Below are 17,296 nucleotides of genomic sequence, written 5' to 3'. Positions count from 1 at the left end.
AAGTTGTAATACCGTCGGGGTCGGAAAAGAACAAGAGTTAACCAAGGGAGATGGGATAGGATAGATGAAAGTGAGGAGCCTGGTACAAGTAAGTGGGAACAGTGCCAAGACTCAACTCAATGCCCCGTGGTCGTCAACCCTCGCCCCCAAGTTGAGAGCCTCTTACGACAGGCAAGGAATACCCTGGATATTATTCTACTGCCCCCACCCACAGAGGGATGTGGAGTTAGATAACTTTGTTCTTTAGCATGACATTCCTCTGGTTCATCGATTGTTTCATACTACTGGTACGTAACGCACTGGTTTATCATAGTATTCCACGCATTTGATCCCTACTCTGAGGCGCTGATTGGAATAAGTAGCGTGCACCCTTAAAGGAATAATGGCAGAGGAGTGTTCAAGGCCGTCTGCGGCCTGGTCATTCCAGGTCGGGAACTATGGTTTGTTAGATCGGCAGCATAGCACTGTTCGTTAAAAATGAGAAAATGTGCGGTTTTCTATTTGATTGAGTATTTCATATGATAATATTGCTCGTAATCGTGACATTCCTACTGACTTCATTGTAATGACATATGATGATTTCAGTTGGGAAAACCACAAAAACAGCCTTTCTGAGGAAGTAAAAAGGCAGGTGGCCATTATCATCAAACTGCCCAACTTTACTGACTGCCAGTAGGAAGTGGGGCTGCCATCGTAATGAAAGCTCCCCAAGTTCATTGTGACTGATAGTAGGAAAGAGGACCTGCCATAATAATTCCCTAACCTAGTCTTCACATGAGAAATGACGTATGGTGACTGTGCCGACCTCATACGGACAGGTCCCTGTGAACATGTGGTGCTAGGAACCACATGCTGGTTTATACACATAGAAAGATGAGCTGTACTTAATTATACATATACTAGGTTTATTACACTATATAAACATAGTGATACATTTTTTTAGCGTGTCGCTCACGCGATGGTTCAGATATTTACAGAACTTCTCCGCATAGCACATTTTAACATAGTCCGGCAGCCATGTTGCTTTCTCGTCAACCCCTCGCTCACCCGATTGTACGCGATGGTGCCCGATCACTGCCGACATAAAAACAACCCCAGGAAGTGGCGCAGCGCCAATGCAGTGGCGCTCTGGTCAATCACAAACATACCACCACACCTAAATGTATCACATTTAACAATTACAAGAAATGTTGAATTTAAATTGAACACCTAGTCATATTATGAAGTTCTTTCACCATCAATACATATACCGATACGAGACACGCACAACTTGAACCAAAATAACTGAGCAAAAATGTACACAGATGTTCAAATAATCAAAACTAAATGAACAAATTCAAATTCTACAATCAAAAGTACAGCACTAAACACAAAACATAAAGGACAGTGATCATAATTAAAATCTTACAATACAAGAGCAAAGAATTAACACCAACACGAAATGAGACACTGAATATATTTGCAATTATCAGTCTTGAGCTGGCAATGGACATAACTTATGTACAGAACGCCTCAAAATTCCATTGCTGGTGCGAATTGTAACCGTACGCACTCGTCCGTCCTTCCCAGGATGAGCTTCCTCGACCGTTGCAAGTCGCCAGAGAGAGGAGGAATGTTGTCGTCCTTAACTAAGAAGACAGTTCCAGGCTGTAGATTCGGCTGACTCGTCAACCATTTCCGCCGCTGTTGTAAGCTATTAAGACAGTCATTAGACCACTATTTCCAAAATTCTGCTGCAACGCCTGAATGTAGCGCCATCTGGAAGTATAACAGTGCACATCATCACTAAGGTCAGGTTCAGGGAAGGATAGCAGGGGAGCTCCGATCAGAAAGTGGCCAGGAGTCTGGTATGAGGGTTCATCAGAGTCGTCTGAGAGTCTAACGAGCTGTCTTGAGTTTAGGCATGCCTCTATTTGGCAAAGTAGGGTATACATCTCGTCGTATGTCAAGCAGGCATTGCCAGCGGTTCTTCGCAAATGATGTTTCATGGATTTCACCCCAGCTTCCCAGAGTCCCCCGAAGTGAGGCGAATCAGGAGGAATGAAATGCCAAGTGAATCCCTCTTGTGCTGCGTTGTTCAGCATATCCGTCTTCCACTGTTCCGACCGGTGCACCTTCAACAATTCATTTCTAGCTCCTACAAAGTCAGTAGCATTGTCACTGTATAGGTTTGTACACCTCCCCCTCCTGGCCGTGAATCTCCGTAAGGCGGCAATAAAGGCCTGTGTGGTCAAGTCACAAACTAATTCCAAGTGTATTGCCTTGGTGCAAAGGCAAACGAACAATGCTACGTAGCATTTTACCTTGACCTTGCTCCTGGTTGCACCCTGTTTAATGTACAACGGGCCAGCGTAGTCAATTCCCGTATTCAAGTATGGCCGCGATGGAGTCACTCGAGGAGAAGGAAGCTGCCCCATGAGCAGCGTTGCTGTTGAGGCGCTTAGTCTGAAACACTGCACACATTGGTGAATGACACTCCGTACCACTTTCTTTATGCTCACTACCCGATATCTGGACCTAAGAGATGCTGCTACATGATTCGCACCAGCATGTAGCAGCCGAATACGCTCGTCAGCCACAATCAACTTGGTTATGTTATGACGCTGAGGTAATATGATTTGATGCCTTTCTGCAAATGGTTTCAAAGAGTTTTGTAAGCGTCCCCCTACTTGTAATACATCGTTCCCATCTAGGAATGGGTCCAGATTTCTTATTGAACTTTGCGGTGAAACTGATGAGTTCGACTTCAACTCGCCTATTTCCCTTGCGAATGTCACACGTTGAGCAAGTTTGATACATATCTGAAGTCCCATTGCTAGCTCTTCTGCAGATAATGGTCCTGTTCTTCTTACGTTGTGTCTTCTGGAATTGAAAACAAATCTGTTGCAATAAGCCATCACCCTCTGTAGACGACGGGGAGATGAGAACCGTGTCGTGACTTCGTCAGATGGAGTGGCACTAACTAAACATTGTACCGTATCCCTTCTTTCTGGAAGTTCGTCTGCAGAATCGTTTGAATCCTTAGTGGGCCAGGTACTTGCGTCTTGCACTAACCATGCCGGTCCATGCCACTATTGTTTATTATGTTGTAGGCTGAGTGGTCCTTCTCCCCTTGAAAAAACATCGCATGGATTGTCTTCTGACATAACATGACCCCACACGGCTCTTCCAGTCAACTGCTGTATCTAAGAGACACGATTTGCAACGAACGTTTTCCATCTCGTCGGTTCAGCTCCAAGCCACAAGTGTACTATGGTCGAGTCAGTCCACAAGAAAGTATTGTCAATTTTCAGATTCAGGGTGTTGGTAGTCTTATCCACCAGACGTGCCAACAAAAGAGCCCCACACAGTTCTGATCTAGGTAGAGATTGTTGTTTCAGAGGAGCAACTCTGGATTTCGAACATACCAAATGTATTGAAACTTCCCCGTGTTGATTGGTACTACGGATATACACACACGCTGCCTAGGCCCGTTCAGAAGCGTCTGAGAAGCCATGAACTTGTATCTGGACGACTCTTCCCGTGCAAAGAATCAACCTGTCGACATGAATGTTTTTCAGTGTTGGAAGATCAGTAAAGATTTTAATCCAGCCCCTCAAGTAAAGGAGATGGTAGTGGTTCATCCCACTCTAGTTTTTCTTGCCACAACTGCTGCATGAAAATTTTACACATTACGATTACTGGTCCTATCAGCCCTAGTGGATCAAATATAGAGGCTATAATTGAAAGCACCTTTCGTTTCGTAGGGCCTCCATTGTTCTCCTTGATGTGAACCTCAAACTGGAACTTGTCAAGCAAGGGATGCCACAGCAATCCTAGCGTTTTAATATTGTCTTCCTTGTCAAATCGTAGGGGTAACTGTGATTCTCTCAGTTCTGCTGGTATCGTCTCTAGTACAGCGGAGTGATTCGAAGTCCACTTGCGGAGCGGAAAGCCTGCGCGTTGCAGCAATTCTTGCAGTTCTCCTCCCAGCTCTATAGCATTTTCCACTGTATCCCTACCACACAATACATCGTCCATGTAGAAGTCCCGCTTCAACACGGGAGATGCTGTAGGAAACACGTAGGCTTCTTCTTCAGCCAGTTGAGTTAGACACCTTGTGGGTAGGAAGGATGCTGAGGATGTACCGTATGTTACAGTCTTCAGTTGGTAGGTGTGTAGAGGCTCGGATGGATGTTTTCGCCAGATTATACGTTGCAAGTTAACATCCTTGTCGCGTACTCTGATCTGACGGTACATTTTTGTAATGTCTGCCGTCATCGCAATCTGAAGTGTGCGAAACCTTGTCTCATTTGATAGTAGATCTTGTTGAACAGTAGGTCCCACCGCGAGAGTGTCACTGAGGGAAACGCCATTGTCAGTTTTGCAGGACGCGTCGAATACAGCCCGTGTCTTAGTAGTGGTACTCTCTGCCTTCAAAACTGCATGGTGTGGGAGTTAGCAGAATGCTCCTTCGTCTTTGCATATATTTGGGGCCAGCTTCATATGACCCAGGGTCTCATACTCCTCCATGAAGTTGACGTAATCAGCTCGCAGATCAGGTCTCTTCTCAAGCTTCTGTTCCAGTAGTCTGAATCGTTTCTCCGCTATTTTGTAAGAGTTTCCAAGTTGCAGACCTTCTGCCTTCGTAGGCAACCTTACAATGAAACGTCCACTGTTGTCCCGTTTGGTGTGAGTTATAAAATGCTCTTCGCAGTACTGCTCCTTCTGGGTTAGGGGCATTTTTCTAGTTGTCACTTCTTCTGTTGCCCAGAATTTTTCCATCTTCCTATTGAGGTCATCGTCCTGTCTGAGGAAAAATGATTAAGTGGGTGGAGTTTCTGCTCTCTCACTAGTCCGAGCCCGCAACTTTATTGGACCTGACAGTATCCATCCCAATACAGTATTTTTCAAGATGGGTAGCTCATTGCAGTTTTTCTGCCACCCTTCTTGCAACAACTGCATAAAAATCTCCGCACCGATGAGCATGTCTACTGGTCCTGGCTTGTTGAAGTGAGGATCCGCCAATGTGATATCCTCAGGCAGGTTCCACGATTTACAATCAACATGGTTGGCTGGAATATCACCTGTTATGTGAGGGAGTATAGAACACGTTATAACAGTTTCGAATCTGAACACATTAGAAATGATACGAACGTCAACACTTTGAGATGCGGTGACAGCAGTGTTATTTATACCACTAATTGGAATACAGTTTCTATGTCGTTGCAGCCTCAGCTTACTTGCAAGCGACTCGGTTATGAAATGTGATTGCGATCCATTGTCAAGTAGAGCTCGGCACTAGTGAACTCGACCATTGTTGTCTGCAACTCCTACTATTGCAGTGGACAGCATTACTTGAGACTGTGGCTTGAGTTTAGTGTGCAGTAACTAGCATTACTCTGACCCTGTTCGTCGTCTCTAATACCGGTACCTCTGCTAGCTTGGGTATCCTTGTTTGTAGTCGTTTGATTGTGTGTGGCACTGTCAAAGTGAATCAAAGTGTGATGTCTACGCTGGCAAGTCTTATAGCTATCAGATTTGCGCACGTTGACACTATGATGCCTAAAACAGTTAAAACATAAAGCCTTTCTTTTGACAAAATCATACCGTTCTCTTGTGTTAGCTTGCAGAAATCCTTCGCACCGATGTAACGGATGATTTAAGTCACAAAAGTCACACTTCCTCCTTGTAGATACGTATGAGTTAACTCGAATTGGGCTTTCATTGTTTCTCACATACTGGTGCTTAGCTGGATTTGCCGCGCTCCCCCTCAGTTCCCGAGTTGCCATCATCAATTCTAACACTTGTGCCCTCTCTTCCAAAAAGGTGGATACCTCAGCGAGTCTCGGAAAATCATTGCTTGGAGCTTTCATTTCGAACTCTTTACGGGTAGCGGGATCTAACTTGTCTAACATCAGCTGCTGGAGTAAGGCTTTGTGTAAAGGCACTGAAAGGTTGAGGTTCTGAATAGCGTTTAAATTGCTTACTAAGTGGTTGTTCAACTTCCTAAGGTCTGATGCTATATCTTTGTGACATGTAGCTAATGACAATAGAGCCTTGATATGTTGTGTTGCTATCAGTTTTCTGTTGTTGTACCTCTTACATACGACTTCCCAAGCTACTACAAAGTTAGAGTTAGAAACAGGAATGTTCTGAATTAATTGATGAGGCTCGCCCTTGAGTGCTGAAAGTAGATAATGAAAACGCTGAACGTTTGATAGTTTTAAATTGTCAACAATTAAAGCCTGGAAAGTGTCTTGAAAATGAGTCCAAGTCTCATACTGCCCATGAAATGTAGGGAGGTCAATGACGGGCAATCGTATTTCCATGGAATTCTGTTGGGAATTACCGCAAGAATGCTGAGATAACTGATCGATATTCTGCCCGGGGGCTGTGCTCTTTTCTATCAGTGTAGTCATTCTCGCTTCTAAATCGTAATAGTTTTCTTCAAATTGTTCCCTATACCGTTCATGATTTTCGTAGTTCTCGTCGTCATTAATCTAGAGTTTACACTGAACATGCTTATATTCTTCCCAGAGTGAAGGCAGTTGTTTCAACCTGCTACGTACTACATTAATATCGGACCCCTCCACAAACTTGTCTACATATTTGCTGATACGTGTCAGTGACCCTTTAATGACCGCTCGTTGTTTCACTAACAGGTTTTTCTCACTAGACTCCATGATATGAGTTAGGAAAGACAGGAAAAATTAAAGGAATGACTGACATCTGGTATATTGCTCTGATGTGCACTTATCTTTTATCCGCCTCGTCAGTTCAGCATGCCGTAGGGATGATGATACACGTGCTCCAATATTCTCTCCACAGGTTCTCAGCACTCAAAACATACACTCACAAACACCGGAGGACCACGTAAAATTATAGCATTACGACACTTTCAAGAATCCGGCCCGGTATGGCCATGTTCCGACCTCATACGGACACGTCCCTGAGAACACGTGGTGCTAGGAACCACATGCTGGTTCATACACACGGAAAGATTAACTGTACTTAATTATACATATACTAGGTTTATTACACTATATACACATCGTGATACATTTGTTTAGCCTGTCGCTCACGCGATGGTTCAGATATTTACAGAACTTGTCCGCATAGCACATTTTAACATAGTCTGGCAGCCATGCTGCTTTCTCGTCAACCCCTCGCTCACCCGATTGCACGCGAAGGTGCCCGATCACTGCCGACATAAAAACAACCCCAGAAAGTGGCGCAGCGCCAGTGCAGTGGCGCTCTGGTCAATCACAAACAGTGACTTTCCTGTCGCTTTTCTGAGTAACTTTAAGAACTGCCGGTATACAACTTAATATAATCTTACAACGTGTAGAGTACTTAATCTAGAATTCTAACTACAATGTAGGATTCCGTAGCGAGCACGGGCACATCGGCTAGTCATATCTAAATTTGTTTCAGATTGTAATTACGGTGTACCGGGGACTCCAAAATTAAGGATAAACCCTTTCAGAAAACAATCGATGATGTTTGGTAACAAAACACACGAGTAGCGTTACGAGAATGTTGCAAATCTTGGGCTGGGAAGGCTTAGAAGTAAGAAGACGAGCTGCTCGACTAAGGAGGATATTCCGAGAGAGATGGCATAGTAGACGAATAAGTGTTTTTAAAAGTAGGAAATATTACAATATGAAGGTAAAGAAGTTAGAATTCAATACGACAAATTGGGGCAAATATTCGTTTATAGGACGAGAAGTTAGGGATTGGAGTAATTTACCAAGGGAGATGTTCAATAAATTTCCTAATTCTCTGAAATTATTTATGACTTAGGCCTGCTTACTTATCGTGTCCTATTAGTGTCAGGAGTGTCCGAGGATGTGTTCCACTCGCCTGGTGCAGGCTTTCTACCTGATACCCATGGGCGGCCTGCGCTTCTGGATGTGACATTATAATAATGAGGTAGGGAGAGGGTGAAACCCGTTGTCGGCACGTAGCCTACTCCTCTCGAATAACACCAAGGTATCTGTTCAAAGCTTTACGTCTTCATCCGACGGACGAATCACCATCAACAGCATCATATTCCCTCACTCCATTAGAACAATGAGAAGAGGTTTGGATTTGAATGCTAGTGATTACAAATTGTATACCACCAACTTTCCTACCCTGCCGGCCTACATTCTCATGGTGGAAACATTTTTCATCCAGGCTAAGTGGTTCAGACGGTTGAGGTGCTGGTCTTCCGACTCCAACATGGCAGGTTCGATCCTGGTTCAGTCCGATTGATGTTTAAAGGTGTTCAAATACGTCAGCTTCTTGTCGGTGGATTCACTGGCACGTAAAATAACTCCTGCGGGACTAAATTCCAGCACATCGGCGTCTCCTAAAACCAGAAACATAGTTACTGGGACGTAAAGCTAACAACATTATTATAATTATTTTTTCGTCCAACGACACTCGAACCGGCTAACCACGGCGTCAGACCTTTATTTTAGAAAGGACTAAGTTAGTAACTGATAATGCAGATCAATTGTGATTGATGGGTCGCATGCGGCACGATGCTAATCCACTCGGTTGCTATTGGCACGATAATGGCCGGGTCGCATCCGGCACGGTCGCTTCTGGCACGTAGCCACTGCAGAGTCGTTCGTCCAGTGATAATGAAAGGGGGAAGGTGAGGAGTTTGCCTGGAGCAAAGAGACACACGTAGATTGTGCGTGTAGCAGAGATGTGCATCCTTAAATGAATGCTTGGAGTCACGCGACCAGACCACATTAAGAAGTAAGAGGTCAGGAACACTCTTAGAGTTGCCCTGATTCCCAGCAAAGTGAGGGAGACAAAATTGAGGTGGTATGGTCATGTGGCCAGAGCTGATGCAGAATCTATCACAAAGCGAGCCCCTACACTAAGCCCAGATGGACAAGGGCCTCGAGAGTGATCTGAAAGGTGGTGGATGGACTGCCTGACAGAGGATATGAGAGCTGCAAGTGTTCATCCAGAGGACGATGAAGACCGGCAAAATGGAGGGCGAAATGGAAGAAGGCAGACCCATAAAAGATAGAAAAATTTCCAGCTAGAAAAGGTTAGAGAAGAAGAGAAATCGCCTACCTCTGCCTGTTATGAACCCGCTATCTTAGGATCCAATGGTGGACGTTCTACAACTTATCCGATGAAGTACCGGTGAGGAAGTCTCAACTAACATCGAGGAAGGGGAATTTAGCAATGGGGGGGGGGGCGGGGAGTGCTTCTCATGAACCACCACGGGGATGATTACCAGTAATGAATAAATGGAATATCACTTGAATCAAAGACACATGGGGAAACTGGAGATCCCAGTGAAAGCCTGTCTAAACTCCATTTTATCCAGTAAAAATTGTATATGCAGTCACAAGCTTTGAAATCACGACCGGCATTAAAGGCTTATGTCTGACTGTTTTAGGCATGAAGGGGCCACCAGAGTAAAAATTGTATATGCAGTCACAAGCTTTGAAATCACGACCGGCATTGAAGGCTTATGTCTGACTGTTTTAGGCATGAAGGGGCCACCAGAGTATAATTAAACGAATTGCGAAAATTGTCTATCTAAAAAACTTAAAATAAGGCACTACACTACAGTGGTGAAACCTGAATGCCTATATGCAAGTGAATGCATAGTACTAAAATATAGATTATATAAACTTGAGTTACTAGAAAGGAGAATCATGAGATCTTAGGCCCTGTGAAAACAACAGAAGTGCGGAAATTAAGATCTAATGATAAAATGTACAGGAACATAGAAAACATAACAGAAACCGTAAGAAAAAGGGGATTGCAGTTTTTTGGACATACTTTCAGAAGGGATGATTCCATATTAACAAAAAGGATTTTTAAGTACCTTTGAGACGAAAAGGCAACAACTACCTGGATTAAAGAAGTAAAGAAAGATTTAGTAAGATAATAATATGAGAAGAAGAAACTATGGACAGAGGGATTTCTAGAAAGAGGGTAGTAAGTATAGATGGATTCCAAGGAAGATTGAACAAGAAACCTAGTGCGAAGTGGTCCGAGGACAGAAAGAAACGCAAAATTCCGAAGTTAAAACAAATGATGCCTATCCTAGCATTTGCCCTATCAGTCCCGGAAAGATCCCGAAAATCACGAGCAAGATCATTGATTTAGATACTAAATTATTCTTAAACGGTGGTGCAAGAATGTAGCAATTAATTTTCAACGTTTCACAATGAACGTGCGTAAACTAAACCTAGCCCCAATTTCCGTGAGTGAACAAGAGGATTTTTTTTTTACATAAAATACAATTGTACCAACACTGGTGAGTTTTAAGGTGACGAATGCTTTAGATGGTCAAGTGTATCATGCCATACAAATATCGCGTGTACCTTCTCAACAATAGCCTACATGTGGATTTTGGAGGGTTGAAATTTTGTTGGAGAAAATTATTTGCGTGTTTTACATAATGGGCTGCGGTTGATGGTGGTGTTGCATAGTATTTCATGTAAGGTTGATAATGCTTATTGTTGATATCTATATATCTTATTTGCTGACCGGAGTTTCATATGAGAATTATTTTTATACTCCGTGTTTGTTTCAACCTGACGTTGATACAATGATTCTCCCTTCGTTTATTTCCCCTCTGAAATTACATTTAGACTTACAATACGCGATAACGCTACTTTTGGTGTTTAATTATTCATATTTTGAGTTAGTGAGTTGCATTCCATGACTTTCGACTTGTGATCTTTTCTTTACGTGACTCGGAATAAACATGCATAACCTTCCACTCAACCTCTCAAATCACCCACCGAAGTCTGCGATGTTTTGTTCTGGATTACGGTCTGATGCAATTGTAGTTGGTCTTGATTGAAGGCATAGTCAGATAACGAGAATTGCTGTATATCGATATAAATATCTCGATTTATCTGTGAGCTGGTCAGGTGGTTCATTGCTGGACGCGTTTTAGAATTGCAAGTTAGAGGTAAAGTGATCGCTATCCATTTTTTAAATCGCTAACTAGAGCAACTTGTAAGCACAGTCGCTTTATGGAATACATTAATACTATTACCGGGAAACAGTTATCGTAGTTCCCTTATTTTGCTTCATTTATCTGTATAGCAGTAGGTACGATTTTAATTATTAGTCTAAAAATAGCTTAGGTAAGATGGTACTGTAAGCATTCACAGAATACATATTGCATCCTTCTATGTTTTGTTCTCTCTTGTATTTACACACATCATTTTACTGTCTGATGCACAAAACATGTTAGTTCATCTCTATATTGAACATAACGTAAATGGCGTCGTCTTGGATTCCAGTGATTGACGGCATAGTCAGATAACGAGAATTGCTGTATATCGATATCAATATCTCGATTTATCTGTGAGCTGGTCACGTGATTTATTGCTTGACGCGTTTGTGAATCGCAAGTAAGTGATAAAATAGGTAATACATATTGAAATTTTGTCAATTCTGCGTGTGTGATCCATTTAGTACTATAAATATTGATGTTCATTGTCTGTTATAAATAATTAAGATTAGCGATATTTATTTAAATTTTGTATTAAGCAATTCCGTTGGTGGTCGTTAGATTACCTGTTCTAGGTTACGTAGGTTAAGAAGGGGTGCTGCAGGGCAGTGTTATTGAATCCTTAACTTTTCTCCTGTATATGGCATAAATGATATGACTAAAGAATTTGAATAACACGTGCAGAAGCAGATGATACTATACTGTATAGAGTAGTATGTAAGTTAAAGGATTGTAAGCGACTGCGAAAATACCTTGACAATGTTGTGATATGGACAATAGACATCGGTATGATGGCAAGGGAGACGAAAAGACAGGCTGTAAATTTCAACAAGAAAAGTTCTCTTAGTTTCCACTTCCGTATTGATGAAGTAGAAGTACCTCAGCGGGATATCTGTAAGAACTTAGGTGTTAATTGGGTAGTCACATTAACTTGGTTGTAAATTAAGTTTACAGATCGCTTCATATGGTTGTAAGAGTATTTAGAAGTTGTAGCAAGGATGTGAAGGAGAGGGCGTAAAAGTACCCGGTAAGACCGCAATTAAAGTACAATTCCAGTTTATGAGACCCATATCAAGATTCGTTGATACAAGAGCTGATAAAGATCCAAAAGAAAGCAGCACGATTTGTTGTGGGTGGATTTTTTTACAAAAAAGTACCGTACTATTACGGAAAAGTTTCAAATTTTGGGCTGGGAAGATCTAGAAGTAAAGAGACGAGGTGCTCGCCTATGCGGTATGTTCCAAGGTGTCAGTGGAGAGATGGCCTGGAATTACATTAGCAGAGAAATAAACTTGTGTGGATCTTAAAAGGCAGGAAAAATCATAATCTATATAAAATAACATGTCCTGACTGACCGATTCATCATCGCCGAGCCAAAACTACTGGACATAAATAAATTGAATTTTGGGGATACATCTCTACATTACAGTGTAGGTGCTCATAAAGGAAGGATTTTTGGATAGTCCGTCGTAGAGGGGGTGAAAAGTTGGGTGAATTGTTTAAATGAGTAGGGCCTATATTTATATCTCAAGAACTTAACAGTTTACAGACGTGAAAATTGGTATTTGGAACCTGCTTTAAAAATAAAGAAACACGTATTTTATTTTTTCGGAAAATCCGCTAAAGTGGGGGTTGAAGGAAGTGAAGTAGGGGTAGAAATCTTTTTGTATGAATACTTATATCTGAAAAACTGAATATGTTACATAGGCCTACGTGATAATTGGTACATGGTATCTCCTTTATAAACAAATATGATGATGCTTGTTGTTTAAAGGGGCCTAACATCGAAGGTCATCGGCCCTATATATAAACAAATAAACATGTATCTTTTGGCTTTTGGAAAATCAACTCGGGGGGGGGGGGGTTGAAAGAAGTTAAAATTGGGTGAAATTTTAAAATTACATCTCAAAAATTAAACACGTTACAGACGTGAAAATTGGTCTTTGGGATCTACCTTAAAAGTTAATCCATTTAGGGGGGGGGGGGAGGAACGAAAAAAGGGGTTGAATGCCTTAAGTGGAATACTTATATCTCAAAAACTGAGTAAAATTACAGACATGAGAAGTAGTATTTCGAATCCCCTTTAAAAATAAAGAAACACGTACGTTTTGTTTTCGGAAAATCCATTTAAGGGGGAATAAATGGAACGAAAAATCGGGGTCCACTTCCTTAAATGGGATAGTTATACCGGTATGTCAAAAGATGTTACCTACGTAAAAATTGGTGTTTGGAATCTCTTTAAAAGTAAAGAAGCACCGTATTTATTTTGTTTACGAAAAATCCGCTTAATAGGGTGAAAAGAATTGTAAAAGTGGGTAAATTTTTAAAATGAGTATATCTACAGTATATCTGAAAAAGTTTTCATGTTCCAGACGTGAAAATTGGTATTTGGAATCCCCTTTAAAAACAAAGAAACACGTATTTTTTCTTTGAAAAATCCACTTAATGGGGGGGGGTTTAGGGGGTGGAAATGTCTAAAGAAAGGGGTTGAATCCCTTAATTGGGATACTTATATCTCAAAAACTGAGTATGTTACAGACATTTAAACTGGTACTTGGAATCTCCCTTAAAAATAAAGAAACATGTACTGTATGTTTTTTGTTTTTGACTTGAGAGAGGACTGTTTCTCACATGTGCAGTTCTATATCGCATATTCCGCAGGTAGCTCTGCCAGCAGCCTGGTCATCTTAGCTAAAAAGGGCAATACCAAAAACGTGGTTTACACAGAGGTTCTGGGATAAATGAAACTCAGTTTTTAGGTGAGTTTTAATACTTTTAGGTATTTTGAGATAATGTCTTAGTGCAGTACCAAGGAACGATTACTTTTAACAAGTTACTAAATCCATGTGTGCGAAGCCGCGGGTAACAGGTAGTATGAACATAAAATATAATTCAGGATGATGAACTAGGGACAAACATTCATTTACAGGAATGGAATCATTTATCAAGAGAAATATTTGTCATTTAAGAAAAGTCTATGTAAACAATTGATAGGGAATCTGCCACATTGGGTGACAGTCCCAAATACAGATCAATCATTGACTGATTGATTGATTGCAGTAATAGCCCATCCTAAAAAATGGTTGGATAATGTCAGTTACCATAGTTGACAGTTCAGTTTTGAATCCAATTCTGGGCCCTTTTTGTGTGATCAACATTGTAATTACTGTGTTTGACATTACTCGTCATCAGGCGATGCCTTGAGGGAAGTGGTTAAATACCCCTAGTGGAATAATAATGTAGGTTAAATACAGCTAACGATGTTTTTAGAGCATCTGGAACATAATTTTTAATGTGGAATCCGAACCACTCAGCGAGCCCGTCTAGTAACTTGTATAATGTCCATCAGCTTCAATTACCACTTGAAGTCTCTGAAGAATGGAAGCCATGGGATGAACAGTATGCGGTACTGCTCACTCTTGCAAACCTCCTCCCAAGCATCAAGGGCTAGATCCCAAAGGTCATTTTGGGATCTTGGGGTTGGGTTCTGGCCAGTTCTCCTTCATAACGCGTTTTATCTCAGTCTGCAGGTTTTGATAGGGCTAAGATCCACATGGAGGTCAGTCTAGAAGTTTGAATTAATTCTGTTCATCAAACATTTCTGGACCACTAATTATAACTGTCAGCTGACCTACAGCATATAGTGACATGGTAAAAATAAAATAGCAGTTAGAAAAATATGCTGGTCATCTGTCTAACAAACTCCAAGCTTACCTCACTGACCTCGAAACCTGGCTTCAATCCTGGCACATTTCCATCAATTCCAGTAAAACCCAATTTATAGCCTTCCATAAAAAATCCCATCTCTGCTGTCCTTGCCATCGAGTCCTATCAACAATTTATAATATCCCTCTGATTGAAACTAACCTACTAACTTACCTAGGCATTAAGTTTCAAAATAACCTCCAGTGGAACCCTCACCTCGCCACTACCTATAAAAAAAGCCTTTCCCGCTTCCAAGCCCTACATATGATAACTGGTGATACGTGGGGTCTCTAACCTTCCCATATCACCAACAATTATAAATCCTTTATCCATCCCGTTGTTACTTATGCCATATTGACTTGGTTGACTGCTCACGCTAGACAATATATACAACTATTAAAACTAGATCAATATGCTCTATGAATAGCCCATCGTATCCTTTTTGATACCCCATCAGTTAATTTTCAAACATTTCCCACAATCCTTTCATATACCGGTATTCACTTTTATGCCTTAATTACCTTACTAATGATACCCATTGTAACAATCCTTTAATCAGCAAAGCCCTGACCCTATCTTCCCTAGCAACTGCTATTCTCAATAATCATCACACAGCCCTGACCTCCCACCTCTCCCCCCCCCCCCCCTCCTACCATTACCTAAATTCCCATCTTTACTCTCAGCACTGTCATTTTACATTTATTCAACTGTAATCAAGATTCAAACTTCAAGATGTTCCTGAGCACAGTGGTGCAGACCATTTCTCTGCAGTTTGTGAAGTGTCCATTCATTTACTTATTTGTCTTTATCCTTTTCATTTATTATTATTATTATTATTATTATTATTATTATTATTATTATTATTATTATTATTATTATTATTATTATTATTATTATTATTATTATTGTCATGTTATGTATTCTACCATTATTATTTATGATTACCATAATTATTATTATTATTACAATTATTGTTCTTATTTTTTGTTTTTCTTCTCCCTCTTACTATTATCCTATCCGATCAGAGTCAATCTCCCATACTAGCTATTGCTACCATATCAATCCACTAATATATTACTATGATAGTTAAAATCTCCACACATGCATCATCTGTTCCATACACTTCTAATATTAATACTATTTAAGCAACAAATTTTACTTTCCATCATTGACGAATGCGTCTATGTCATGATACATGCAATATTTAATTTTTATTTATTTATTTACTTATTTAGGGCCTATGATAACTTTCCTTATTATTTTGTTGTCCATATTCAGAATGGAATACTTTCAACTTATGTTACATAATACCTCTTTCTTTATTGATATGTGCCGCAGGTATTAGGTACAGATATTACTTACTTTGTTACCTTGTATATTATATGTATCTTAATATACTTAACATTGTTTTATGATATAAATCCATGGCACTTCACACTATGTTTTCATTTAATGACTAAGGATAATCATTACTTCAGGGAAATAAGTGCTCTACAAGAAACTGATAACACTTTTTAAAATCTGCGTCTCTACAACACTTATGTGCCTAAACATGTATATCGAATGTACATAACTTGCTTTTTGTGTCATTTGTTACATCAGTATCTAATGTGAATTTCACTGTTTGACAAAGCAATAGCTGATAATATAATTGTGAATTTGACTAGTGTAGTGATTATACAACTAGTGCAGTAACCTCGCATACTCAAACTCCATGAACTTTATTCCAAAGATGCAACGCAAATGTAATATTGTTACGTATGTGTATTTACCCACTGTACATTATGTAAATATGTCTAAATTCTTGTATACTGTGTCCTGATTCGTTCAATAAATAGGGTTGAATGGGTGTCGGCCATGGTGGGGTATGGTGCAGGCTTGCTCTGGAGCCCATCTTGGGTCTGGTAACCCCTGCGCCAGCAATATCAAAATACACATCCCCTTACATATGTACTATACATAACAAAACATTCAAAAATATAACTTCATCTTCCTATGGCCAAAGAGCTACCTTGTAAAGCTGACAAAGTAGGACAGGAATGAAATAACTTGTTTTTTGTTCATTTGTTCAAAGTCATTACCTGCTCTGGGAACCAATAACTGAATCCTGCAATCCTGTTTACAATCCTGTTTAAATGAACTTGCATGATGGCTCTATCGCTGGAAAAATCAGAATTAATATAAGCAAAACCCAATTTATAATTTTTTTGTAAACGTAAACGTATATGCCATTCTACTAACCAACTCTACCTAACCCCAAATAATCAACCCCTTACTGAAACTACCTTTCTTACCTACCTCGGTGTCACTTTTCAAAATAATTTAAAATGGAATATATATTTGAACCAAATTTATAAAAAAGGCATCCAACAGATTTCACCTCCTCCACTGGTTTTTAGGTCAAACCTGGGGATTAAAAGCCACACAAATCATTAACACATACAAAGCCCTTTTTCGACCTGTTATCACGTATGACTCATGGTCCTGGATCTCCACCTACCTTATCCAATACCTAGACTAATTAAAATTTGTGCGCCTTCCCATCTGACTAGCTTATCAACTCAGACCAGAAACTAGAGTTGAAGTAATCAATAATCTTTATATACTCCCAACAATCCT

Source organism: Anabrus simplex, chromosome 2 (assembly GCF_040414725.1).
Source record: "Anabrus simplex isolate iqAnaSimp1 chromosome 2, ASM4041472v1, whole genome shotgun sequence".
NCBI lineage: Eukaryota > Metazoa > Arthropoda > Insecta > Orthoptera > Tettigoniidae > Anabrus > Anabrus simplex.
Note: the sequence above shows the minus strand (reverse complement) of the source record.